Source organism: Neophocaena asiaeorientalis, unplaced genomic scaffold (assembly GCF_003031525.2).
Source record: "Neophocaena asiaeorientalis asiaeorientalis breed wild unplaced genomic scaffold, Neophocaena_asiaeorientalis_V1.1 scaffold357, whole genome shotgun sequence".
Taxonomy (NCBI): domain Eukaryota; kingdom Metazoa; phylum Chordata; class Mammalia; order Artiodactyla; family Phocoenidae; genus Neophocaena; species Neophocaena asiaeorientalis.
Genome location: NW_020173270.1, coordinates 3,394,626 through 3,421,115, shown reverse-complemented (window position 1 = coordinate 3,421,115; position 26,490 = coordinate 3,394,626). Strand labels below are relative to the sequence as shown.

General features: G+C 49.0%; 1 protein-coding gene across 5 annotated transcripts in view; it reads right to left on the bottom strand.

Annotated features, from left to right (window-relative positions):
- Positions 1-26,240, bottom strand: part of RFX2 (regulatory factor X2) — a 98,854-nt gene extending 72,614 nt beyond the window's left edge. For all 5 annotated transcript variants that reach the window (XM_024745727.1, XM_024745728.1, XM_024745730.1 and 2 more), the window contains exon 1: positions 26,057-26,240. The gene's annotated coding sequence lies outside the window, so the exon portion shown is untranslated. The remainder of the gene's footprint in view (positions 1-26,056) is intronic.
- Between the last annotated feature and the right edge of the window lie 250 nt (positions 26,241-26,490).

Here is a 26,490-nt window from a genome sequence, read left to right as displayed (position 1 = left end):
TTTTTTTTGTGGTACACAGGCCTCTCACTGTTGTGGCCTCTCCCGCTTGCGGAGCACAGGCTCCGGACGCGCAGGCTCAGCGGCCATGGCTCACGGGCCCAGCCGCTCCGCGGCACGCGGGATCCTCCCAGACCGGGGCACGAACCCGCGTCCCCTGCATCGGCAGGCGGCCTCTCAACCACTGCGCCACCAGGGAAGCCCTCTCTTTTTTTTTTGACACAAATGTCGTGCTCAAGATTAGATTGAATGTGGATGGCTGAGCTCAACAATTTGGGCTAAACCTCTCTGGGGATCTCAGCATCTCCCCAGGCTATTGCTCACCCCAAGGTGATTAGGAGGGCATCTGTGAGGATGCAGGACACCAACAGAAATCGACCAGATTCTTCACTCCCTGGCAAATAGCAAGTGTGTTTCATCCTTACACATGAATGACCGTGGACAACCACAAGAGGACATCCTGGCAACCTCTAGACAGGCCTTCCCCTGGTGGCAGAGGCTCTGGGCAGTGCCCAGGTCAAGGATGACACTCAGGAAGATGGAAGACGGTTGAGGGACAGTCCTGGCTGACATGGGCTGCTGGGACCACAGGGGACAGATGTGGAGCCGGTGGAGTCCTGGCTGTACCCTCAGTGGACAAGAGGAGAATTCATCCTGGACTCGTGTATCTTCCCCCGGACACACGGCACCAGCAAAGCGAGACGCCCCAGGAATACAATGCGATGGCTGAGAGTAGGTGCCTGGATCCGAATCCTGGATCCTCTGTTTGCTGGCTGGGTAACCTTCAGCCAGTGACTTAAACCTTTCTCGTTTCCGTTTCTTTATCCGTAAGCAGAGAAAGTAAATCCCGTTTGCCTCTGCTGGTTATTGCGTTAAATAAAATGAAGCCTACGGGGGCTTCCCTGGTGGTCCAGTGGGTAAGACCTCGTACTCCCAATGCAGGGGGCCTGGGTTCCATCCCTGGTCGGGGAACTAGATCCCACATGCATGCTGCAACTGAGGATCCCACATGCCGCAACTAAGACCTGGCACAGCCAAAATAAATAAATAAATATTAAAAAAATGAAGCCTACAAAGTGTGGGGTTCGCTTGCTGGCCCAGCACGTAGCAGATGCTCAGTAAGTATTAATTAGTGTGCAACTCACTCCGTTTTAAGGCAACCAAGGTCAGCTGCTGGTTTTTGCCTGTTTAAATACCTGAAACCCCCAAAGCAGTTATGTCTTTTGCTATCTGTGGTTTCAAAACAAACGAGTGAGATAAACACTTCAGGGAGCGCCTTGTGCTCTGTGCTGCGATCATTCCAGGGCATATTTGTGGGGTTCGTCATTTTCACCGAATACTTCGTACTCGTTTCTCTCCTAGCATCGTGCCAAACGTAGCAGCTCTCCTTCCAAATGAACCCTGCTGGGTTGCTGTCATAAAATGACATTTTATCATGGGCCCCCTTTCCCTTTTCAGAAACCCCATCCTTGCATGAGACCTCAGAGCAGTGCATCATCCTTCAGGGGGAGTTTAATTCCCCGTAAAGAGATCCTTTTTTGCTTTGCCTTCTTTGCCACAAGTTTCTGCGGTTTGCATGGAAACGGGTGGCTTCTCCAGGGCTAATTCAAAGACAGGTGACGGCGCCTGCAGTGTCCCCACGAGCCTGTGCCAGAGGCGGTGCAGAGCCAGGCGGCGCAGGTGCCTGGGGGCGGGGGGGATTCTCACCAGAGAGCAGGGTCTGCCTCTGCAGAAAATGACTTCTGAGCATCCCTCGAGACCTCGGATATGTGTGAACCTGCACAGCCAGAGAATGCAGAGCTAGCCGGAAGCAGTGTCTCTTTCTCCCCCTCTCAGGATTTATCCTACAGAAATACACGTGTCCAGAAAGGTGCACGGACACACAGACACTGTTCACCATCGTGCAGAACAGCATGATTCATCATAGCCTCAGAGAAGAAACAACTCAATTGTCTGTCAGCTGATTCAGTAAGATGGGGGTCCATCCATGGCTGGAATATTACTCAGCCATGAAGAAGAGCAAAGCACTGACACTCACTACAATGTGTATGGACCTTGAAAGCACGATGCTCAGCGAGAGAAGCCAGACATGAAAGACCGCACAGTGTGTGCTTCCCTTGATGGGAAATGTCCAGAACAGGCAAACCCACAGAGACAGACAGTGGGTGAGTAGTTGTCAGGGGCTGGGGGAGAGGGGGGCTGGGGAGTGACTGTTAATGGGCACAGGCACGGGTTTCTTTTTGGCATGATGGAATGTCCTGGAGTTAGTGGTGATGGCTGCATTCTCTGGATATACCAAAAGCCACTGAACTGTATACTCTAAATGGGCCAAGTTGACGGTATATGAAATATATTTCAATAAAGTGGTATAAAAGAAGACATATGGGCAACATATCCCTGGTGGCATTATTTGAAGCCACAAAAAACTGCAACCAACTTAAATGTCAATAGGGAAATCATTAAACAAATCGTGGTACATACTCTCTGTAATCTATGATGTCATTGAAACAAAGGAGGTACTCTCTCCAAGAAAGATCTCCAAGCTATACAGTGCCTGGATGGAGAAGGCTCTCAAATATTTGAGAAAGAATCTATGTTTAAAAATGCAGCTATATATGTTATAAAATAGGTACATTCATTTAAAAGGTCTAGAAGGACACACATCGTATTATTGAAGGCAAGGAAGATAGGAGAACGAAACAGAAACTTACAGTCGTTAATAACTTCTGCAGATGACTTTATAGGAATCTGATTTGTGCATTACTTACGTATCGTTAAAAAAATTGTGGGGGCTTCCCTGGTGGCGCAGTGGTTGAGAGTCTGCCTGCTGATGCAGGGGCCACGAGTTCGTGCCCCGGTCCGGGAAGACCCCACATGCCGCAGAGCAGCCCGTGAGCCATGGCCGCTGAGCCTGCACGCCCAGAGCCTGTGCTCCGCAACGGGAGAGGCCACAACAGTGAGAGACCGCGTACCATAAAAAAAAAAAAAAAATTGTGATACATTTGTAAGCACTTCTTGTAAATTTGCAGGCTGTACCTAGCGAATGCTGTTTGTGCAGGGAATATCACTACTGTTCAACCCACTTGGTCTACAGTACGCTGCCACTTCTTATGACCGGAGCCATTAATGTTAATTCAACATTGAACATTAAAAGAAACCATACCGGGCTTCCCTGGTGGCGCAGTGGTTGGGAGTCCGTAAAAAAAAATAAAAGAAACCATACCGGGCTTCCCTGGTGGCGCAGTGATTAAGAATCCGCCTGCCAATGCAGGGTACACGGGTTCGAGCCCTGGTCCGGGAAGATCCCACATGCTGCGGAGCATCTAAGCCCGTGGGCCACAGCTACTGAAGCCTGCGCTCTAGAGCCCGCGATCCACAACTACTAAAGCCCACGCACCTAGAGCCCATGCTCCGCAACGAGAAGCCACCGCAATGAGAAGCCCGCGCACCGCAACGAAGCACAGCCCCCTACTCGCCTCACTAAAGAAAGCCCGCGCACAGCAACAAAGACCCAACATAGCCAAAAAAAAAAAAAAAAACGTACCGAATAAACCAACTGTGGTACATTCACGCAATGGAACAGGACTCCACAGTAAAAGAACAAACTCCTGAAACACACACCAGCACGCTGAGTCTCAGTTGCATTACACTGAGTGAGAGAAGCCAGTCTCAGAAGCTACACGCTGTGTGCCACCACTTATGTGACACTGTGGAGAAGGCAAAACTACAGGGCCAGGGACAGAGGTGGCCAGGGGACATGGGGGGAGTGGGGTGAGGGTCTGGCTGCAGACAGGCAGCTCAAGAGAACATGCTGGGGTGTTGGAACTGCTCTCTGCCCTCTGGGTGGGTGGGAGTTACAAGAATCTACGCATGTGTGAATACTCATAGAGGGGTGCACCCTGACTGTATGTAAACTATGAATGAACCGAAGGAACAGAGTGAATTTACTGAGTGCCAGACATTGTTTTAGGCACGGAGCATTCAAAGGTGATGACAGCTCTGCTTGGGGCCCCAACATCCTTGGGCAAGGGATTGAGACAAGAAACCAGTCACCAGATATGCAAGGTGATCTCCCACAGATGTGGGAGGTGCCAGAGTGAGCACACAACCGCCCCCCCCACCCCGCTCTCCTCTGCCCCAGGGCCTTTGCACCTGCTACTCCCTGGGGCTGGAGACGCTGGCAGAGACCCCAGGGGCACCGCGAGAAGTCTCGGTTTTATTCCAATTCCTGAGGGAAGCCTCAGGTGGGGGCATACTATCACCTCACTTATGTTCTTAAAAGAGCCCTCTTTTCAGACCATCGGGAGAAAGAGTGAAAGTAGGAAAACCAGGGGGGAAGAAGCTCCCATGGCATTTACTATTTCAAATTTTAGAAATAATTAATGCTTCATTAAGTTCCTAATCAAGCTTCTTAAGACTCAGATACGGAAGCTGGGCTTTATACCATTTTATAAAGAAGCCAAGTAACGTTCACCCCAGTAAACGGAGGGTTAACTAGCTAAGTATTTAGTTAACATGAAAGTAAGTGAGGGCCTCTACTATTTTCTTTTGGCCGAGCCACGCGGCACGCGCGATCTTAGTTCCCCGACCAGGGATCGAACCCGTGCCCACTGTGTTGGGAGCGTGGAGCCTTAACCACTGGACCATCAGGGGAGTCCTCCTGCTATTTTAATGCAGGTAAATCATCACAGCTCACAAGCATCAGCTTCCCTATGAATTCAGTGTTAATTGTCTCTACTGATTTATAAATACCATTATCCAAAAATTAAACACTTTACAAGTGTACACTCATTTTTTAAAAGGGCACCTGAGACAGAGGAAATAGACAAGGCGTGAATCTGTACTTTGGTTATAGTTACTCACTGTTAGAATAGAGTAAACTGATTTCAATCAGGGGTTGGCAAACTTTCTATAAAGGGCCAGAGAACAAACGTTTTTGGTCTCACGGGCCCCAAGTTCTCCGCTGAGGCTACCCCACTCCGTCACCAACTCTAGAAAACTGCCCTGGACCTTCCACAAGGAAGGAGCCTGGCTGCATTCACAGCCCTACGGGAGCCTGGGGCAGAGGGAGAAAACCGGCAATACTGATCCTGTCTTTAACATTTTGATATTTTGCTCATCATGGATTATTCTGACATTGATTTTGATTTTTTAAAATACTGCATTAAGATATTGTTTATGCTGATGGCTGAGTTTTCTCTGGCGCTGCTCCCTCCTTGAATTTTGTGCCCAAGGTGACTGTCTCACTTGCCTCACCCTAGTCCCGGCCCTGGAGCTGTTCCGACAAAACTTCATTTTTGAACACTGAAATTCGATTTTCATATACCTTGCATGTGTCACAAAACAGTCTCCGTTTTCAACCATTGGAAAATGCAGAGAATATTCTCAGCTTGCGGGGCCTGCTGAAGAATCAGGCGGCGTGCCGGATTGGGCCCCTGGGTGTAGTTTGCTGAGCTGTTTTAGATGGTCATTTACGAGGCAGGTCCTCCTCATTTTTTTAATTAGACATTTTTTTAATTTGAAAAACATTTTTACTCAGCTTCATGTTCCATAAAAGTAACTGCTCTCAAATGGGCACTCACATGACTGAACAAATCAGTTCTATTTTATCCTTTGTGACATTCTTGCTCAGGTTACTTATGGCTCCCTTCTCGCCCCAGGTCCCCTAGTGCACCAGCACGCGTGCCCAGAACACCCCAGGAGGCCTCTGGGTTTGGTGCAGTGAACACGTGTGAGTGAGCAGACGTGTCCTCAGTCTGCCCGCCCGCCCACCGCTTTCCTTTCTGGGAAGGACCACAGACTCAAAAGTATCAGTATAATCTTCCCAAGTGAGGGTGTGGACGTGGAATGAGATAAGGCCACATTATTCACTAGTTAGTACAAGACCACAGACAAGATGGATCTTCAGGGCCTTTACTAAAACTGTGACCTATGGTTCAGCGGGAGAGGTGAGACGTATGAGACACAGGTGTGAAAGAACACGCCTCCTCTAGTGTAATGCTGCAAAACACAAGTGGAGTAAAAGACTTACTATTATTTTTTAAATTGTGGCAAATATATATCACAAATTTTACCATTTTAACCATTTTTAAGTGCACAGCTCGGTGGCATTAAGTACTGATACATTCACACTGTTGGGCCACCAGCCCCCCACCCTCCATCTCCAGAACTTTCTCATCTTCCCAAACTGAAACTCTGTCCCCACGAAAACAATGACTCTCCGTTCCCCTCCCCCAGCCCCTGGCCCCCACCATCTACTTCCTGTCTCTGTGGATCTGACTCCTCTGGGGACCTCGCATAAGTGGAATCAGACAGTATTTATCCTTCTGTGTCTGGCTTATTTCTCTGAGCAGAGAAATAAGGTTCATCATGTCCTCAAGGTTCATCCATGTTGTAGAATGGGTCAGAATGTCCTTCCTTTTTAGGGCGGAATAACAGTCCATTGTATGGATGGACTATATTTTGTTTATCCAGTCATCTTTCAATGGACTCTTGGGTTGTTTCCATCTTTGGGCTACTGTGAATAGTGCTGCTGTGAACATGGGTGCACAAGTTTTTGTCCAAGTCTCTAGGTATTTATCCAGAAGAGGAATCGCAGGATCATATGGTAATTCCATGTTTAATTCTTTTAGGAATGGCCATAGTGTTTCCGCAGCAGCTGCATCTGCTGGTCATGCACTAGAGTTCCAACTTCTCCACATCGTTGCCAGCACTTGCTATTTTCTTTTTTTTCTGTTTTTTCAACAGTAGCCACCCTAATGGTGTGAATCGGTATCTCATTGTGGTTCTGATTTATATTTCTTAACGATGAGTCATGTTAAGCATCTTTCCATGTGCTTATTAGCCATTTGTACGTCCTCTTTGGAGAAATGTCTGTTCAGATATTTGTCTACTTCTTAATCGGCCTAAGTGTGTGTTTGTTGTTGAGTTGTAGGAGTTCTTTATATTAACCCCTTAGTTCTGGATATTAACCCCTTACCAGATATATGATTTGCAAACATTTTTTCCCGTTCCACAGATTGCCTTTTCACTCTGATCATGTCCTTTGAAGTACAAAAGTTTAAAATTCTCATGATGTCCCATTTATCTATTTTTTTTTCTTTGGTTGCCTCTGCCTTTGGGGTCACGTCCAAGGAATCACTGCCAAATCCAATGTCATGAAGATCTCCCCCTGGGCTTCTCTGGTGGCGCAGTGGTTAAGAATCTGCCTGCCAATGCAGGGGACACGGCTTCGAGCCCTTGTCCGGGAAGATCCCACATGCCGCAGAGCAACTAAGACCTCACGCCACAACTACTCAGCCCGCACTCTAGAGCCCGCGAGCCACAACTACCGATCCCGCGTGCCACAACTAGTGAAGCCTGTGCGCCTAGAGCCCGTGCTCCGCAACAAGAGAAGCCACCGCAGTGAGAAGCCCGCGCGCTGCAATGAAGAGTAGCCCCCGCTTGCGCAACTAGAGAAAGCCCGTGCACGCGCAGCAACAAAGACCCAATGCAACCAAAAATAAATAAATTAATTAAAAAAAAATTTCCCCCCATGTTTTCTTCTAAGAGTTTTATAGTTTTAACTCTTACATTTCCATCTTTGACTCATTTTGAGTTAATCTCTGTACCTGGTGTAAGACAGAGAAGGGTCCGACTTCATTCTTTTGCACGTGGACACCATTTGTTGAAAAGCCTGCCCTTTCCCCATTGAATGGTCTTGGCACCCTGCTTGCAATAAATTTTTAGAACCCAGTAATTAAAGCTAAGTGACAACACATGAGGGTCTCATCTTGCCAGAAAGGGCACCATAAAAGTGAATTTGTAAAAGAAGCTGCCATAAATTAGACGAATCTGCTTTTCCTCTTCAATATTAATGGATATGTCTGGGCAAACCTCTTATTCCTGCTTTCAGCGGGGATTTCCTTCCTATTCTTTCCATACGGAATATTTCTTTTTTCCTTTGGGCTGCGCCCCGCAGCTTTTGGGATCTTAGTTCCCGGACCAGGGATCGAACCCGTGCTCCCGGCAGTGAAAGCATGGATTCCTAACCACTGGACGGCCAGGGAAGTCCCCCAATACGGAATCTGGGTGGGGCTGATACACAACGCTGTACAGAGGAACAAACACCACAGGAACACCCCTGCCTTTTCTGTTTACTATAACGTGTTCGATTTGGACCTAATTTTTGTCCTCCTATTTTTCAAAACCTAGAGAATACTTGCGAAGTGGTTTAAACTCTGCAATACGCCTATTCAAACAGCTACAGCAGGATCCTGTAACTGGGTCTGAGGATTCACCAGGGGCTGCACTTGAGGGGAGTCTGTGAACTTGAAATTGACCATGAAATTCAAATGGGAGCGCATGTGTCTATGCCTGTTCTTCTGGGGAGAAATGACCCACTTTCAGCAGGCTGAAAGAGGTCTGGACTGAATAATGGTTAAGAACCACTGGGCTGTATGTCTTTTTTTTTTTTTTTTTAACTTCAGTTCACAGATTCGAGGACTCCAGTTAGACAAGCCTTGTATAATGCAGGCAGGTGAGCGGTCTTTAGAAGAAAGTGACAGAATGAATCTACATCCTGGAGGAGGGCGTGGAATAGCTGCAGAGGACCCAGACATGGGGCCAGCAGGGCCGGTCACAGGAGGGGAGTGAGCCGCCCGCCCCATCTCTAGCAGGAAGCCGCCGTCAGGAGGCGGCTAGTTTTCTTTGCCACCATCCATATTTAGGGATTCGAACAGTCCAGGAGGGGACTCTGCCGATGATTAGCTATCCTGTCAACGACTACCTTGGTGATAATTAACCCACAGACCGCCAAGCCCAGAAACGCCACCAACTTGAGGAAACCTAAAAGAGAAACCACTGCCAGTGGGAAATAAAGGGAAGAGCGAAATCGTGTTTTGTTTTTTGTTTTTTTTAATTGTATCCACCCCAATCAAGCCAAAGAAGCATACGTGATTTGCCATCTTTGGCAGCTGATGGCACTGACCAGCCCCGCGGCCAGATCATCAAGGTGACTCCGCTTACGTTCTTACCCCAGAGAAGCCAGTCCCTCCTTGGGGTCTAGCAGCGATTCCAGCTACAACAAACGATTTCAAACTCATGCAGGATTCATCAAAAGTGGGATTTTAGCTTTACATGAAGGGGCTGAAATGCGCAAATAGTTAGCTTTTTGATATCTAAACAATGATTTTTTTTGGGGGGGATTGGCCATTCCACATTTTGACTTCTTACGTGTCACTGGTTCAAGTGTGTTCCAACATAAAGGCAACAGTTTTAGACGCTGGGTCTCCCACATAAGCAGTAATTCATTTCAGAAACCACTCCTAGGTCCCATGATTTGCGCCCCAAATTCCAGAGCTGGTGCGACCCTCTGAGAGGGACCAGTCCTTGGGTGACAGCCATCGGGGCCGAGTGTCAGCAAGTAGGAGACCTGAAGGAAGAGGAACCGAAGCTTCCTGACGGCAGAGGACCTGCCCACCCTGAGTGTTGGTCTAAACCTCGGCCTGGCTCTCCAGGGCCTGGAAGACAGGGAGGCTGCCTGGAAAGAAAGGCCAGGATGCTGGGGACTGGGGAAAGCGTCACCTCACAGACACAAGGAGGAAAGGGGATGCAGCCTGCAGGATGGATGTAGCCAGACCAAGACTCTTTTTTCTGTTTTTAAATAAATTTATTTATTTTATTCTTGCCTGTGTTGGGTCTTCGTTGCTGCGAGCGGGCTTCTCATTGCAGTGGTTTCTCTTATTGCAGAGCATGAGCTCTAGGCGTGTGGGCTTCAGTAGTTGTGGCTCGCAGGCTCTACAGCACAGGCTCAGTAGTTGTAGCACACGGGCTTAGTTGCTCCAGGGCGTGTGGGATCTTCCCGGACCAGGGCTTGAACCTGCGTCCCCTGCATTGGCAGGCGGATTCTTAACCACTGCGCCACCAGGGAAGCCCCCAAGATTCTTTTTAATTACAGCAAACAGGAAGAGATAATACAGTAAATATTATCCCCTTCGCCTTAAAGGAAGTGAAAAATAATGTTAAACGCTGCCGGCAGGTCTAAGCGTTCACACACCTCCACAGCAGCACCGTGTTCATACATGCATGATGTTGTACCCAGTGCTGGCCAAATACAGCCAGTACCGTGAGTGAGACCAGCCCCTGGTTAACTTTTTCTGTAAAGGGCCCAACAGCAAATATTTTAGGGTTAGATGCTCTCTGTTGAGACTACTCAGCCCCTCTAACGTAGGGTGAAAACTGTCACAGACGATATGTACATGGATGAGCGTGCCAATAAAACTTCACTTATGGCCCCTGAAATGTGAATTTCATGTGTTCCAAAATATTATCCTTTTGTTGGTTTTTTTCAACCACTTCAAAATGGAAGAAGTCATTCTTGTCTCTAAGAGAGGCTAAAACAATTCTGGATAAATAAAAAGACAGGTGTCAAATGCCAAATCAGTGTCCAGAGGGCCAAGGACACTCCAAGGGTGATCACCCACAAGCCTGTCCAGTCTCCCTCATTGAGCGGAGGATGCAGGATGTTGGGAAGTCTCTGAAAAGGACGTGCCTACAGCCAGAGCTGGAGACGTGTCATGAGGGAGAGAGGGGACAGCCCTCATGTCCTGTGGCTTCTGACCCTCCCTCCCCTCTACCCCTCCCACCACGTAGCTCTGGTGCACGCCCCCCCCCCCATCTTTATGATTCAGGGTCTTTGGGCATTCCACAAAGGAAGAGAAATTTGTGGATGCAAGAAAACCGTAAAAGATGACACCTTTGAATAGACATTTTTCCAAAGGAGGTATAGAAATGGGCAATGAAAAGATGCTCAAACATCATTAGTCATTTGGAAAATGAAATTAAAAACCACAACAAGATACTGTTTCACAACTACTAGGTTGGCTATAATGAAAACAGTGGAAAAGAAGATGTGGAGAAATTGGAGCCCTCCTACACTGCTGGTGGGAATGGAAAACGGAGCGGCTGCCGTGGAAAACATTTGGCAACTCCTCCAGAAGCTGGTCACCGTTTGACCCAGCAACTCCACTCCTAGGTATGCACCCAGGAGAAATAGAAATCTATGTTCACACAAAAACTTGTCCACAAACATTCACAGCAGCATTAAATGTACCAGCCAAAAAGTAGAAACAACCCCAATGTCCATCAGTGGACGAACGGATAAACAAATTGTGGTCCACGCATACGATGGAATATTAGTCAGCCACAAGGGAAGGAAGCACTGACACTCGCTACAACGTCCGTGAGCTTCAACACATGATGCTCGGTGGAAGAAGCCTGTCGCAAAGGGCCACGGATTATGTGATGCCATTTTAGGAAACGTCCAGTACAGGCAAATCCACTGAGACAGGAAGTAGATTAGCGGTGGCCAGGGGTTGAGGGGAGGGGGAACAGGGAGGGGCTGGTAATGGGCAAAGGGTTTGTTTTGGGGGTGGTGAAAAAGTTCTAGAATTAGACAGTGAGGAAGGTTACACAACATGGTGACTATCCTAAAAATCACTGAATTGTACCTTAAAATGGTGAATTTTATGTTATGTGAATTTTATCTCAATTAAAAGAAAATGACCCAGCAAGTGTGGGCAGATGCCAGGCAAGAAGCAAAACAGATGCTCCATAAGCTAAACTCGTTCCTACATTCTTTACCTGAGAAGAAGTGAAACGCGGCACTGCTCCAAACAATGAGAGGTTAGGCCTGAGAACTGACTAGGTCGGAATTCTTTATATAACGTTTTCAGAAGTAAACTTGGGTAACCAACAAAAATACTCCTCACACGCTATCCCGAAGAGACCTTCTGTTTGAAAACCTCAGTGACGTGCGGGAAGGTGTAAGAAAGCCCGTTTTAAAAATGCCACAATGTTTCGTCAGACGTGTCCCATAAACAGAACTGATTTTGGGAAAGGAGTGAGGCGTGAACAGCCAGGGGCAGGCTTCTCACCATCAGGAAACTGAAAGGAGAATATGTCCCAGTTGGGGAGTTGAGAGAAGTGAAGACTTCCTGCCCGCCCCACGCAAGTGAACCTCACCACTGGAGGATAAAGGAGCAGGCAGTTTCGAGAAGATTCCATATTCATGAAACACTAATAAAGGAAAACCAAATTAGGTTAGTGTCTCAGAAGTCTTCAAGGATGTTAAAAAGACAAATATGATCCACTAAATTTAAAGTGGGGGGAACGCCTCGATTAGGGATGGATAACTTTATTCTACCCAATCAGAATTCTGGTTTTCCATTGTTTGTGTAGGGTTACAGAGAGAGTCTACACAGTAATGAGAAGTCAACGACATGGAGAGGCAGAGGCTGGAGAGCAGGACCTAGAGGCTGCATGAGGGGGTCCCTGCTCGAGAGGATACACTGCAGCAGGAGCAGGTCCCCTGGCCGGCACTGGAGGGTGATGACCCCGAGGGATAGGTCTTCTGCTGGGGCCACAGCCAGTGAATGCTCTGACGGAGCATCAAGGTAGCAGTTGAAAACCACGTACCAACAGGGAACTGGAAGGGGTGGGAAAATGCCGTTGCCACGCAGGCCTCAGCTCAGAGTCAAGGCAACAAGCGTGAACTTGTGTCAGCACAAACCGGCTGAGCGGCTGGGCCTCCCCCTGAGGCACCCGCAGCCCTGGGTCCGGCTTGTGGTGACGGACTGGGGCTGAGTCAGCCTCACGTGGCCTGTGAAACGGGTGGGGCAGAATTGACAGGGGCTGGTCCAGGGAGAGGGGGTGAGGCGCTCCGGAACCTCCAAAATCAGAGGCAGAATACGATGGATGCGGTCATCGTGCATTTTCCTGGGGCGGGGGTGGGGGGAGAACACACGTGTTCACCTGATTGTCCAAAGGTCTGTAACCCGCTGTTCTATGAATGGGACGAGGAGTTAAGGGTAAAGGACCGGCACGCTGAAATGCCCTTAATAAGGAGCTAATTAAACACCTCGGGACACATCCATACAGAGGAATCTCAGGCAATGTAGAAAGATGCAGCAGACGCACAGAGGGATAAGGAAAGATACAGACTAAATAATAGATGAAAAGAGCACTTTGTAGAAAAGTGGTAATAATATGATCCATTTTTTTGCCTACGTGAAAGGAATGAAGCACTGACACATGCTACAACGTGGATGAACCTTGAAAACATTACACTAAATAAAAGGAGCCAATCGCAAAAGGCCAGAGTGAGTGATTCCATTTATACAAAACGTCCAGAACAGGCAAATCCACAGAGACAGAGTGGATTCGTGGTTGCCAGGGGCTGGGGAGGGCCATGGGGGTGACTACTAACGGGGATGGGGTTTCTTTTTGGGGCGATGGAATGTTCTGGAACTAGATAGTGGTGACGGTTGCATAACCTTGTGACTATGCTACAAACCACGGAATGTACACTTTACAAAGGGTGAACTTTATGATATGTGAATTACATTTCAATTAAAAAATAAGAAAGTATCAGTGAGGATGTTTTATTTGCACACAAAATATCTCAAAGGATCCACGTTGAACTTTATCAGCGGCGGAAGGGGCAGGAGGAGAGAAGAGGAGGAAGCCAGAGGCTCTCTTTTCCCTTTTTATTTTTTTGTGCTAGTTGAACTTTTTCTACAGTGAAAAGATATGACTTCCCTAATTGAGAAGAGGAAGTAAACAGACTTCCGGGCGCTGCCATAAGGATCTCAAAGTCCCCAAATGGTCCCCAGGGAATTGTGGGATCAAACTGCCCAGTGGCCCAGAGTGGACACCTGTTTTGTTTGCAAAGTCCAGTCATGATCACTTTAGAAAAGGGCAAACATCTGAGGCAGGAGGACCTGTGCTACTCAGACCTCTGAGTGACCTCAAACTGTGAGGCTAGGAAGTACTGAATACAGTAAAGAGCTCAAATAGTGGTCGCCTTTTAAAAAGAGTAGGGATCAGCCATAAAAAGAAACGAAACTGAGGTATCTGTAGTGAGGTGGATGGACCTAGAGCCTGTCTTACAGAGTGAAGTCAGTCAGAAAGAGAAAAACAAATGCTAACACATATATATGGAATCTAAAAACAAAATGGTACTGATGACCCTGGGGGCAGGGCAGGAATAAAGACGCAGACGCACAGAATGGACTTGAGGACACAGGGAGGGGGAAGGATAAGCTGGGACGAAGTGAGAGAGTTGCATGGACATATATACACTACCACAGGTGAAACAGATAGCTAGTGGGAAGCAGCCGCATAGCACAGGGAGATCAGCTCCGTGCTTTGTGACCACCTAGAGGGGTGGGATAGGGAGGGTGGGAGGGAGACGCAACAGGGAGGGGATGTGGGGATATACGTGTGCATAGAGCTGATTCACTTTGTTGTACAGCAGAAACTAACACACCATTGTGATGCAATTACACCCCAATAAAGATGTATACAATTTTTTTTTATTTTATTTTGCGGTATGCAGGCCTCTCACTGTTGTGGCCTCTCTCGTTGCGGAGCACAGGCTCCGGACGCGCAGGCTCAGCGGCCATGGCTCATGGGGCCAGCCGCTCCGTGGCATGTGGGATCTTCCCGGGCCGGGGCACGAACCCGCGTCCCCTGCATCGGCAGGCGGACTCTCAACCACTGCGCCACCATGGAAGCCCTAAAATTTCTTTTAAAAATAAAAAGAGTAGGGATGACATAAAGGTGATGCCTGCCCTCATTTTAACACTTTTACCCACAGTGCCCAATACTGAGCTCGTGAAATGTGGCCGGTCCGAACCCAGATGCGCCGTGGGTGTAAACCACACACTGGATTTCAGAGACTTTGCACGCCAAGAAGGACGTGAACTACCTCAATAAAAACTGTTTCATATAGATGCGGTGTTAAAAAAACAACAATATTTTGGAGATACTGGATTAAATAAAATCTACTGTTCAAAATTTCACCTGTTTTTACTTTTCAGAACGTGGTTACTAGAAAATTTTAAATGATACATGCAGCTCACATTATGTCTCTGCTGGACAATCGTGATCCAGGGGACTCCTAGAATAAACCACCCAACTGGGAAACTGCAAATCTCTCACGAGACCCTATTTTACTAGAAAGTAAGCGAAATGATTTTAGAGCTCGGTCAGATATTGATCTAGTAAGAACTTGAGTCAATTCAACAAATAATTACTCTAATTGGTGCCCTACAGAGACAGACCTGGTCTGTCCTCAGGGGTCTTGCCCTGCGTGAGAGAGAAAAGGAGACACACAAATAACTCCTTCTGTGGCAAAGGTGACAGGTGTGGACTCCAGGTGGAACTTGGGACCATAAACCCTGGGGCGGGGAACCTGGGAAGGTCCCATCCTGGATGCTGTGGGACAAGCAGGACCATCCCATGGGTGGGGGGCAGACAGGGAGGTGGGGGCCAGTTCAACAGCAGGCGCCGTGCACAGGAAGGTGTGTGTGTCATGCGGGTGGGGAGGCGGGAGAAGCAGAGGGTGTGGACTGGGGGTTCTCGGGCAAAACAGGCTGTGAACGCTCCTGGACTCCATTCTCTATCACAGGACAGAGGTCAGCAAACCACGGTCCATGCACGCGGCCAAGTCCGGCCCAGTCTGCTGCCTGGTTTTGTACGGTCCACAAACTAAGAATGATTTTTACATTTTTTAATGGTTGAAAAAAAATCAGAGTCAAAATATTTTGTGACAGGGGCTTCCCTGGTGGCGCAGTGGTTGAGAGTCCGCCTGCCGATGCAGGGGACGTGGGTTCGTGCCCCGGTCTGGGAAGATCCCACATGCCGCGGAGCGGCTGGGCCCGTGAGCCATGGCCGCTGAGCCTGCGCGTCCGGAGCCTGTGCTCTGCAACGGGAGAGGCCACAACAGTGAGAGGCCCGCGTACAGCAAAAAAAAAAAAATTAAAAAAAAAAAAAAATTTTTGTGACACATGAAAATGACATGAAATTCACATTTCAGTGCCCGTAAGTGAAGTTTTATTGGCACAGGGTACCCTTCGCAAATGGCCAGAGCCGCTGCAAAAGCTGGTTCCAAACAGTGACACGTGGCCCTATCACTCTGCAGAAAGGAGAATTCGTTCAGGTCACAAACTCTGAGTGTCATGTTTTGTGGATGAAATAAATCTAACAGACATAAGCACGTTTGTTTCAAATCGACTTTTTAACAGAGTGGAATCTCTGAAAAGTCCCAAAGCAAGCAAATACGAATCGAGCCGTCGCAACCGGCTTGGCACAGAATTAGGCATTTAACACTGTCCACCGCGTACAGGGCTCCTGGCTCTGGGACCTGGCGGCAGTTGCGTGGTAAGACTCCATGTGCCCAGGAAGATCCCTGCTTTCTGGAAGATCTTGACTTGCAATTTTGGCTGGGCCAAAAGGGGAGGCCGTTAACCGCAGGGGTCTTTGATTAAAATTTCTCTGGGGATTTGGTAAAGGAAAACTACGTAAGGGCTAGAATGTGACCTAAGCTGAATCAAAAACATGGAGTTTTGACGGCTAGCAGACATCGGACAAGGGGTTTGTGATTTTTGCTTTGTTACTCCATGTAGGCCTCGCCCTCTAAAGAGGTCTCTGGACTCAAGTGTTTGATTCGCTCACATGTGAAGTACAAAGCTCTGTGGGAAGTGAGGCAGGGACAGCTGTCCCTGTCCCCCGGGAGCTCACAACCGAGAACAGGACATGAGACACGCAAACCACTACGGCACGTCCATGTCGTCTTGGGATGTGAAATCTATGTGCCCTGGCACTTCTGGCTGATCAATCCTGGGCTCCCTAACTAAGGGGTGACTCTGCCCCTCAGGGGACATTTGCCAAGGGGTGGGTGCTCCTGGCAGGTAGAGGCCAGGGATGCTGTGTTCAACCTCCCAGGAGGCCCAGGACGGCCTCCCCGCCCTCCCACCAAGAACGATCAGGCCCCAAACTCAATGGCGATGTGTTAGAGAAACCTGGCCTAGTTTGCTGTTTCCCCACTTAGCTCACCAATTATCATCTCAAGGGTCTCTGGCGAAAGAGCATCGGAGAAGAGCTAAGATTTTTCGTCAGTAGAAATGACATTTCAGAGCGAGGGGAGACCCGAGTAGAAGACCTGTTTAAGGCATGGCAAGTCCATTTGGAGAAGTCGTGAAAGACAGGCAATGAAAAGGGAGATGGGGCTGGTCCGAGACGAGCCTTGAATGCCGAGCTAGTACGGCGTGGTTACAACGAAGGGGAGGGGCCAGTCCATCCATTTGGCTACAAAAAGCAGAGAGAATGTGCCCATCCTCTCCCCCTGACATAGCCCAGGAGAGCTACGGCAGGGTGGACCGGGAGGAGATGAAGAGGTAAGTGAGCGTCGTGAGCCAAAGGCACACAGGCCCACGCAGGATCTGGGAGTGATTCTGAGTGTGCTGGCGCTGTAGAGCTAGAGGCTGGAGAAATCCTGCTTCTAGAACAGGAGAGGAAGGCTGAGCTCCTCAGGCCACTGGGGCTAGAAGAGAGACAGGAGCGAGGCTGTGCCCCGAGGAGCTCCCTACCCGGAATCTGGGTGAGGCCCCACAGCGCTGCCCGGCCACCACCTCTAACTCCATCACCCTGTGGTTTGTTCAGTTAGAAAACTGCTCATCGGTGAGTCTCCTTAGGGAGCACAGGTCAGGTGACAAAGGCTCGGTCAGCTGTGGACTCAGGCCAGTGATGAATTCCGTGGTTACAGGCCTTCCAGAAATAACTTCTATTCACGCCTGCTTGTCATTTTAAGAGTTGGCCGTATCACCGTACCATGATGTACACAATTGATGAGCCCCGGAATTATACCCACTCTATGCTTTAACTTCCAGTCTGAATGTCAATGGCCAATGGTGGTTAACAATTTAAAATTTCTCTATCACCTTCTCCCCTTGTAACGCCCCACATGACGATCTATGAATACACTTAAGTATTTGACTAATTCTAAGCAACTCGGATGTTTGATATTTGGGGCCCACAAATACTTGCTGAAGATGGAAACCCTAGAGAGCTCTAAATATAAAGAGGTCCCCAGTATGGTGAATTCTTCTAGAAAATGAAGAATTCTTTTCAAAATCGAAGCACATCCTTCAAGCTGTTTTCTGTGGGTCTGGAATTCCGAATTTATTTTTTCTCCAAGCAGGCTCCATCGGTACATATTCTGAGAAGGACAGGCGAGGTGGGAAAGCTCCAGGTGGTGTTTTCTTTGGGTTCTCCCTGGATGGGGTGGATTTTTGTGGGCTGGTGATTCTGGCGGGAAATTGCTTCCCTGGCCTTACCCCACGGATCACCTTTTGGACAGAAACATATCCTGGAAACATGGCACTATTTCGAAAAGATAAACAGTTTGCCTTTTAAAAATATAAGTATAATTAAGTGCTGCTGCAACTTCAGGAATGGGCTTCTATATCATTAGTGTGATTTCAACAGTTTTCCGAGGAGACAGGCGCTCAGGAGCCAAGCCTCCTGTCGTTCTGTGGGGATGCGTCCTTTCCGCTTCCGCCAGGGAACTGTCCCCATCTGATGATCGCTGTGGTCTCTACCAGGCCTCACTGTCCCTGGTGCTCAGTCCTTGAGTTACTTCCCCCTCCGCCTCAGAGCCCTTTCCCAGGTTCCCCCCTCACCTAAGAATTGCTGCAAAAGCTTCTCTGTCCAGCATGATTCACAGTAGCCAAGTGTGGAAGCAGTCCACACATCCATCGAGGGATGAAAGGATAAACAAGTGTGGTCCATCCACGCAATGGAATATTATTCAGCTTTAAAAAGAAAGGGAATTCCGACACCTGCTACAACATGGATGAACCTTGAGATCATCAGTGAAATAAGCCAGACACAAAAGGACGAATACTGTCTGATCCCACTCACAGGAGGTCCCTCGAGAAGTCAAATCTGTAGAGACGGGAAGTAGATGGTTGGGGGCCAGGGGCTGGGGGAGGGGCTGGGGAGTCAGTGTTTCACGGGGACAGAGTTTCAGTTTGGGAAGATGAGAAAGTTCTGGGGATGGACGGTGGGGATGGCTGCGCAACAGTGTGAATGTCCTTAATGCCACTGAGATGTGCGCTTAACACTGGTTAAAATGGTAAATTTTATGTTACTATATTTTGCCATCATTTTGTAAAAAACCACTTTTCTCTGACTCTTCGTTGGTTTCCTGCTCCTTGAAATATGATGGTTCTACCTTTGGCCTTCTCACCCTCCGCCTCTGAGTGAGCTCATCCATTTTCACGACTGAAATGACCAATTATGTGCTGACAGCTCCCAGATCCTGACCTTCAGCCTGGACTACGCGTCCCCCCCACCGTCCCCCACTGTCTCCAGACCCTGAAATCCAGCAGCCTGGCAGGAAACTGCCCGCACTCGGCTGGCCCCCGCACATCTCAAGCTGGCCAAGCCCACGCCTGAACGCATTACCCCTCTCCGCCCCACTAGCTTCTCCCAGGATCCCTGACTCACTGAAGCGGCCTATTCTACCTGATCCCCCAAATCAGACACGCAGGGATCGCCCTGGGCTCCTCCCTACCCTTGGTCCCAAGAGAGTCACCAGGTCCTCAGAGCCCCCAGAACCCTGTCCCCTGCAGCTCTGTCCCCACGCAGCATCCCTGGCTGGTGCAGTCGGCCAGGTCGCCATCGCCCTGGGCCTGGACCATGGCAGCTGTTAATTCTCCGTCGCCATCCTCCAGACACCATACCTTTCGCTACACCTACCAAAATCCCATCTGATCACAAAGTGCTTCCCCAGCAAACCTCTCAGCCCAGCACCAGACGAGTCCCACTCGTCCAGCCAGGGGTCGGCAAACTTTTCCTGTAAAAGCCCAGACAGTAAATATTTTAGGCTTCGCAGTCCACGTTCTGTGTCAGTCGCAAATAGTTAACCCCACTGTGGCCTCAAAAGGGCAGCCAGGGGCTTCCCTGGTGGCGCAATGGTTGAGAGTCCGCCTGCCGATGCAGGGGACACAGGTTCGTGCCCCGGTCCGGGAAGACCCCACATGCCGCGGAGTGGCTGGGCCCATGAGCCATGGCCGCTGAGCCTGTGCGTCCAGAGCCTGTGCTCCGCAATGGGAGAGGCCACAACAGTGAGAGGCCCACGTACAGCAAAAAAAAAAAAAAAAGGGCAGCCAGAGACAGTATGGAAGTGAACGAGCGTGGCTGTGTTCTAGTGAAACTTTGCTTCCAAAAACAGGCTGTGTGTGCCGACACCTGTTCTCCTCTCTGGCCTGATCTCCCCTGTACCCTGCACTCGGCTTCCAGAAAATACAGCCGCGCCACGGCTCTCCCCACCAGTCTGCTTGTACATCAAGACTCCGCTCCAGCCCGCCTCCTCTTGGACACCTTTTGTGCCCCCTCCAGGCGAGTGGCCTGCCACACACATGCCCTAGAGAGACCTCTAGCCCATCCCCGTTCTGAAACTGTCACACTCTCCTAGTTGGTCTTTGGTCTCTGTAACCTCATAGAATAGTGTTTGACTCAGAAAGGAATGAATGAATGAATGAATGAGCGATGAAGAAATGGCAGAGGTCCAGAAAGCAGGTTTTCCAGCAAACGACTGGACACCACGGCTCTGACAGCTACAGGCAGAGGTGAAATCTCCTAACAACTTAATTTATACTTAGAATAGCAGCCAGAGTCCCCCCCATGGCCACTGGGGCCCTGTGCCTCTCCTCCTTTTGCTCACCAGTTATCAGCCACACAGCTGCCTTTCTCTGCTCCGACCAGGCCCAGCTGACTCCTCCCGCCGCAGGACCTTTGCACCTGCTGTCCCCCACCCCACCCCACCTGGAAGGCTCTTCCCTCTGAACAGCACAGGGCTTCTCCCTCTCATCATGACAGTCTCAGCTCACCTGTCACCTCCTGAAGAACTTCCCTGGACACCAGTAGCCCAGTTCTTACACACACACACACACACACACTCAACTGCAGAGATCTTAGTAGAAACAGGTTTACTATATATAGCATATCTGGGCTTTGTTACATAGTAAATGACAAATAATCACTATATTGGCCATCACATGTAAGTTCTAGATTTTTAATGGCTTTAGAAATTTTTTTTTCATTTTTAAACATGGACTATAGGAGCATAGCATAGCATAGCATAGGAGCACAGCATCTGAAATCCACTTGCTGTATGTATCATCTATAGGCTTGGGAAGACAACTGTATTTTTTGTAAATTCATAGAATTGACCACAATTTAAAATGAGGTTGCCAGGCATGAAACCATGCTTTAAAACATGTAAAAGCTATGTATCATAAAATAGGAATGCACTTCAGGAAAAAAGAAGTGAGGTGTAGCAAGGAGCAAGGCCATGCTGTCTGCTCCAGTCAAATCCTGGCATGAAGACCAGGACTGTTCTCACCTCCAAGTGGCTGATTCCTGACTTCGACAGGACTGGCACCTAAGAGCCAGCACTAATGGACAGGGGAAACCAGTTTTTAAATTTTCTCATCTGCAGGTTCTGCCTGCAGAGCTGGCTGCTTGGCAAAACCGGTCTGGAAGTGTGATGTTTTAGGAGTGATTTCAGATGGACCGATACCCCAACCAAGGTGTGGGACTTTGAGACACTTTTTGGGTTGTGTTTTTGGTTTTGCCCAGCGCTTAACGCTTGCAGAGTACCATATCTGTACCAGAGAATTTCTATGCAATCGAAGGGTATTTCCCACCTTTAAACAGACAGTGGAAGGCTCACCCACTCAATCGAGCAAGATGTATTTACTGAATGTCTCCTCAGCATTTGGTGGTCAAGAAACCAAAACTTAAAAATCACCCCAGGCAGGTCACACTGCTTGTTTGCTTATTCTAATAATAAAAATAACAGCAACAATAATAATAGCTACTCCGTTGTACACCTATCCTGTGCCAGGACCTGGGCTAAACAGTTATAATATTATTTCCTCTTTTTTTTTCTTTTTGCCGCACTGCACAGCTTGCGGGATCTTTGTTCCCTGACCAGGGATCAAACCTGTGTCCCCTGCAGTGGAAGCGCAGAGTCCTAACCACTGGACCGCCAAGGAATTCCCTATAATATTATTCCTAATATCAAAACCATATAAGTGATTTTCTCTTTCACCGATGCCAAACCTTACCTGGAGTCACAGAGCTAATAAATGTGAACCCCTTCTCTGTGGGGCCCTAAAGCCCACATCAGCAGCATCCAGGGCTGGGACTTGCGTTTTTCCTTTCCTTTGACCCCTGACCCCATTCATCCAATCTGAGGATCGCAACAGGACATGTTACGATCCCTGGTGAACAGGCTGGAATCATCTGGGCAAGAGGCGCCGGTGGCTCGGACCAGGGGCTGGCAGTGGTGGAGGTGACGAGGCGTGGTCAGATTCTAGGTCCCTACATTTTTGCTGATGGCTTGAGAGAGAGAGGGCTGGAGGACGACTCCAACGTGTTGGCCTGAGCAGCCAGGAGAGGCCGGCTGATGTTCACTAAGGGAGCTCGGAGCCTTCAGAGGAGCAGACTGGGGGACTAAGCCCTTGCCCTTAAGCTGCCTGTCAGCATCACCACCTTCACCAGCTGCAGCCTGCCAGCCCACGGGGTGGGCTCTCCACGGCTCTGCCCCCCATCCTCTGACCCCACTCATTATCCCACACACCCCCTTAATTCTGGAGAGACTTCCTCTCCTAAGCTTCTCCCTCTCTTTTGTCTTTTCCTATAAGAAGTCCTTTGCTCTAAGTGTCCATCATCGGATGAATGGATAAAGAAGATGTGGCACATGTATACAATGGAATATTACTCAGCCATAAAAAGAAATAAAACTGAGTTATTTCTAGTGAGGTGGATGGACCTAGAGTCCGTCATACAGAGTGAAGTAAGTCAGAAAGACTATTACCGTATGCTAACACATATATGGAATCTAAGAAAAAAAAATGTCATGAAGAACCTAGGGGTAAGACAGGAATAAAGACACAGACCTACCAGAGAATAGACTTGAGGATATGGGGAGGGAGAAGGGTAAGCTGTGACAAAGTGAGAGAGCGGCATGGACATATATACACTACCAAACGTAAAATAGATAGCTAGTGGGAAGCAGCCGCATAACACAGGGAGATCAGCTCGGTGCTTTGTGACCACCCAGAGGGGTGGGATAGGGAGGGTGGGAGGGAGGGAGACGCAAGAGGGAAGAGATATGGGAACATATGTATATGTATAACTGATTCACTTTGTTATAAAGCAGAAACTAACACACCATTGTAAAGCAATTATACTCCAAAAAAGATGTAAAAAAAAAAGAAGTCCTTTGCTGATCTTGGGTTCTGTGAGGGTCCTGACAAGGGAGGCAGTTTCTCTGAGAACTTCCCTTGCTTTGAAAAAAGTTTCACATTTTACAAATAAGTAGGTGTGTATAGAGGAGCATGTTATTTCAATAAGTGGTCAACATGCATTAGTTAAAAAGAGCCGAAAGAGATATGGGGATATATGTGTATGTATAGCTGATTCACTTTGCTATAAAGCAGAAACTAACACATCATTGTAAACCAATTATACTCCAATAAAGATGTTAAAAAAAAAAAAAAGAGCCAAATATACTATAAGATATGGTTCCTTCTGGCTCTGGAATTTTACAAGCAAAACCACCACCTGTGACTATAAAAATCCTACAAGCACATTTAAAATGTTGACTCAATTATATATACTATTAATGAAAGTTCAATTAATTAAATATCGATTAATATTAATTAATTTTAACTCGAATCTGAAACTACAAATTAGATCTAAGGAATAAGAGCCAGATAAACAATTTCCCAGCACCTGCATTTCTGGTGAATAACTCCAGCCTGGCAGTGCTTCAGTGATAAACACGGTTAAAGATGAATATTAAGGTGATATGTGGCCTGCACCCAGAAAGCAGATATCAACTGAATTTCAGAGGACTTGTTCTGTTACTGGGGGTCATTACTAATTCTGCCCCTCTCCTCCTGGACTCCCCTTTTGAGCATCACAGAGGTTTATCTGGGATGAGAGGCAAATAGTTCATATTGCTTTTACCACAGGGGCAAACTGTTTCTGCATTCATTCCTGACCCACATCAGCTGGAACATCACAGGATCCCGGAACCAGTTATCTTTTCCATCATATATTATTAGAATTCTGTCTTTTTTAAAAAAAGACTACCAAGTCCCCCCGGATACTCTACCAAGCATGTTGGCAAAATTAGCACCAGTAATTAAGGAAATTAAATTCCTTTCCTGGGGGGTGGGGTGGTACCATACACTCTTTTTCTCTGGCCAGAGTAGGTGAGTAGCCATTTCTAAGGTTATTTCAGAGTCAGTTCAAGTTTTTAAACTGGAGTGGGAGAAAGGTGACCAGCCCCTGGTACTCCCCGGCACAGAGGGGAAGGGTCTTTATATCAATATGAGCAAACAAATAATGTTTCAGATTATGAAGCAACAAGATAAAAACGTGCTGCCAATATATGCAGGAAAAAAAAAGTTTTTGTTATTCATGTTTTCTGTTGTCGTTGTCATTATTTTGATTTTGGGGGGAAGTCTTAGTTGACATGGAGAGCCTTCTATCAGGTTTGCTATTTTGGATTTGCAGAGATAAAGCTGATTGGACGGGGGAAAAACTCATGACAGTCTGCACCGACAGTTCAATGCACAAAGCAAGAAAATAACTGGATGTTGGGGGAGGGGGAGGGGGCGGTGCATAATTAAAACACCAGAAGCAGGAATGAGGTCTCCGCGGAAAGGCAGCCCTGGACTTGTGTGCTACATCCTGCCCTTCTCCCTCATTCCTGCGGGGCAACCGGGAGGTTAAAATTAGGACGATGAACCACCCCCGCCGCAGCCGCCGGAATGGCAGGGGCAGTTGGGCCCCGGGGGCCCTTGAAATAGCCACTAGGATCGGAAACGCAACTTTTCTTAGCGCAGCAGCGAGAAAAACCAACAGGGACGAAGCCTGGAGGGAGCGCCGCAGCTTGTCCCAGAGGGAAAAGAAAAGGAATCAAGAGCATTTGGAGGGGGGCGTGTTTTCGGGGGTCAGGGGTGGGGGATGGATTCACACATACACACACACACCCGCGCACTCCCACAACACGCGGAGAAAATGCCACCGAGCAGTTTGGGCCCACAGGTTGGGCTCTTTAAACAAAATAATAAATTAATAAATTAAAAAAAACAAAACACAAACCCACAACCCCTTCGGAGAAACTTTTCTTGCTTCGCGTTCAGTCCAAATAGGGGAGCTGCGGCGGTGCGTAGGCGCTTCCTGAGAGGCGTGGAGGGACTGGCGGATCCAGGATCCCCCAAACTTGGGAACGCGGGGTTACCAGGGAGAGAGCGGAGGAGTATCCGAGGAGCCCTAAGCGCGAGGATTCTTGATGAAAAGGTGAGAAACGGGTCTCTGGGAAGCCCGATTCTCGTGGAGTTCGTGGTCAAAAAGTGAGGAGGGGAAGGGTTCTTCCCCTAGACCAGCGCACCGACTTTGGTTAAAAAGTGAGGATGGGGTTACAGAGAGCCCTCAAATTCAGTATTTGGGAACGGGGTCAAAACGATGATCCCCGGGGCACCCCAAATTCAGGACTTTGAGGGTAAAGGTGAGAACGAATCTTTTAGGCCCTCTCAATTCAGGAATTTTAGTTTAAGGGTGAGAGAAAGGTCCCAGGGGCGCCCGAATTTCAGAGATTTGGGGAGCAAACAGGAGGGGCCCCCAGGCGCCTTCAATTCAGGGAGTTTAAATGTCAGAGTTCGAAAGGCGCTGCTAAGGCGCCCCCCAATTCAGGGAGTTTGAGGGGAAGAGTGAGAGAGGGGTCCTCGGGCACCCCCAGCTTAAGGATTTGGGGAACGAAAGTGACAAGAGGTTCCCCAGGAGCCCCACACTCAGGGAGTTTGGGTAAAAAGCTTGAGAGGGGTTCCTGGGGCACCCCCAACCCGGGGATTTTGAGGGTAAGAGTGAAAGACGGTTCCACCGGAGTCCCCAACTCAGGAAGTTTTGGAAAAAGTGAGCCGATGGGTCCTCACCGCTCCCCGAGTTTGGTTAAAAGGAAGAAGGGGACCACGGCCACTCCAAACTCAGCCGCGCTGTGGGGACTCGGGGTGCGGAGGGAGGTCCCGCGGGCGCGCCATCCCGTACGTTTGGGGTGAACCTCAGGGACTGCGCTGCCCGCTCCCCGACCGGGATACCCGCCGCCCCCCGTACTTCCCGGCCGGGCAGGGCCCGGGGCGGTCGCATCGGTCACCTGGAGTTCCGGCCGGGAGTTCGGGCAACGGCTCCCGCGGCGGCGGTGGCGGCTGCTGCGTGTTGGTCCCCGTTGGTAAGTAACAGTCTCCACGGCTACAGTCTCTATGGCGGCGGCGGTGGCGGCGGCTGCCGCTCCTCCTCCCGCTCCCGGCGCCCGCCCGCCTCTCGCCGCCTGCCCGCCTGCCGCGACGGGGCGGGGCGTTGTTATCGGCAACGGTTACCAGGCTCCACGCCCCACCCCCTCAACGGCCCGCCTCCAACGGGCGCGATGAGGGCGGAGCGCAAGACCCTGCAGCTCTCCATTGGCTGTCCGCAGTGCCTGTCAGCGGGGGCGTTCCCCGGCGAGGAAGAGGGCGAGGCTCGACCAATCGCCCCGAAGGAGGGCGGGGCTTGGAGGGAGGCGGGAGCCGCTGGGAGGGTTGGTAGGCGGGA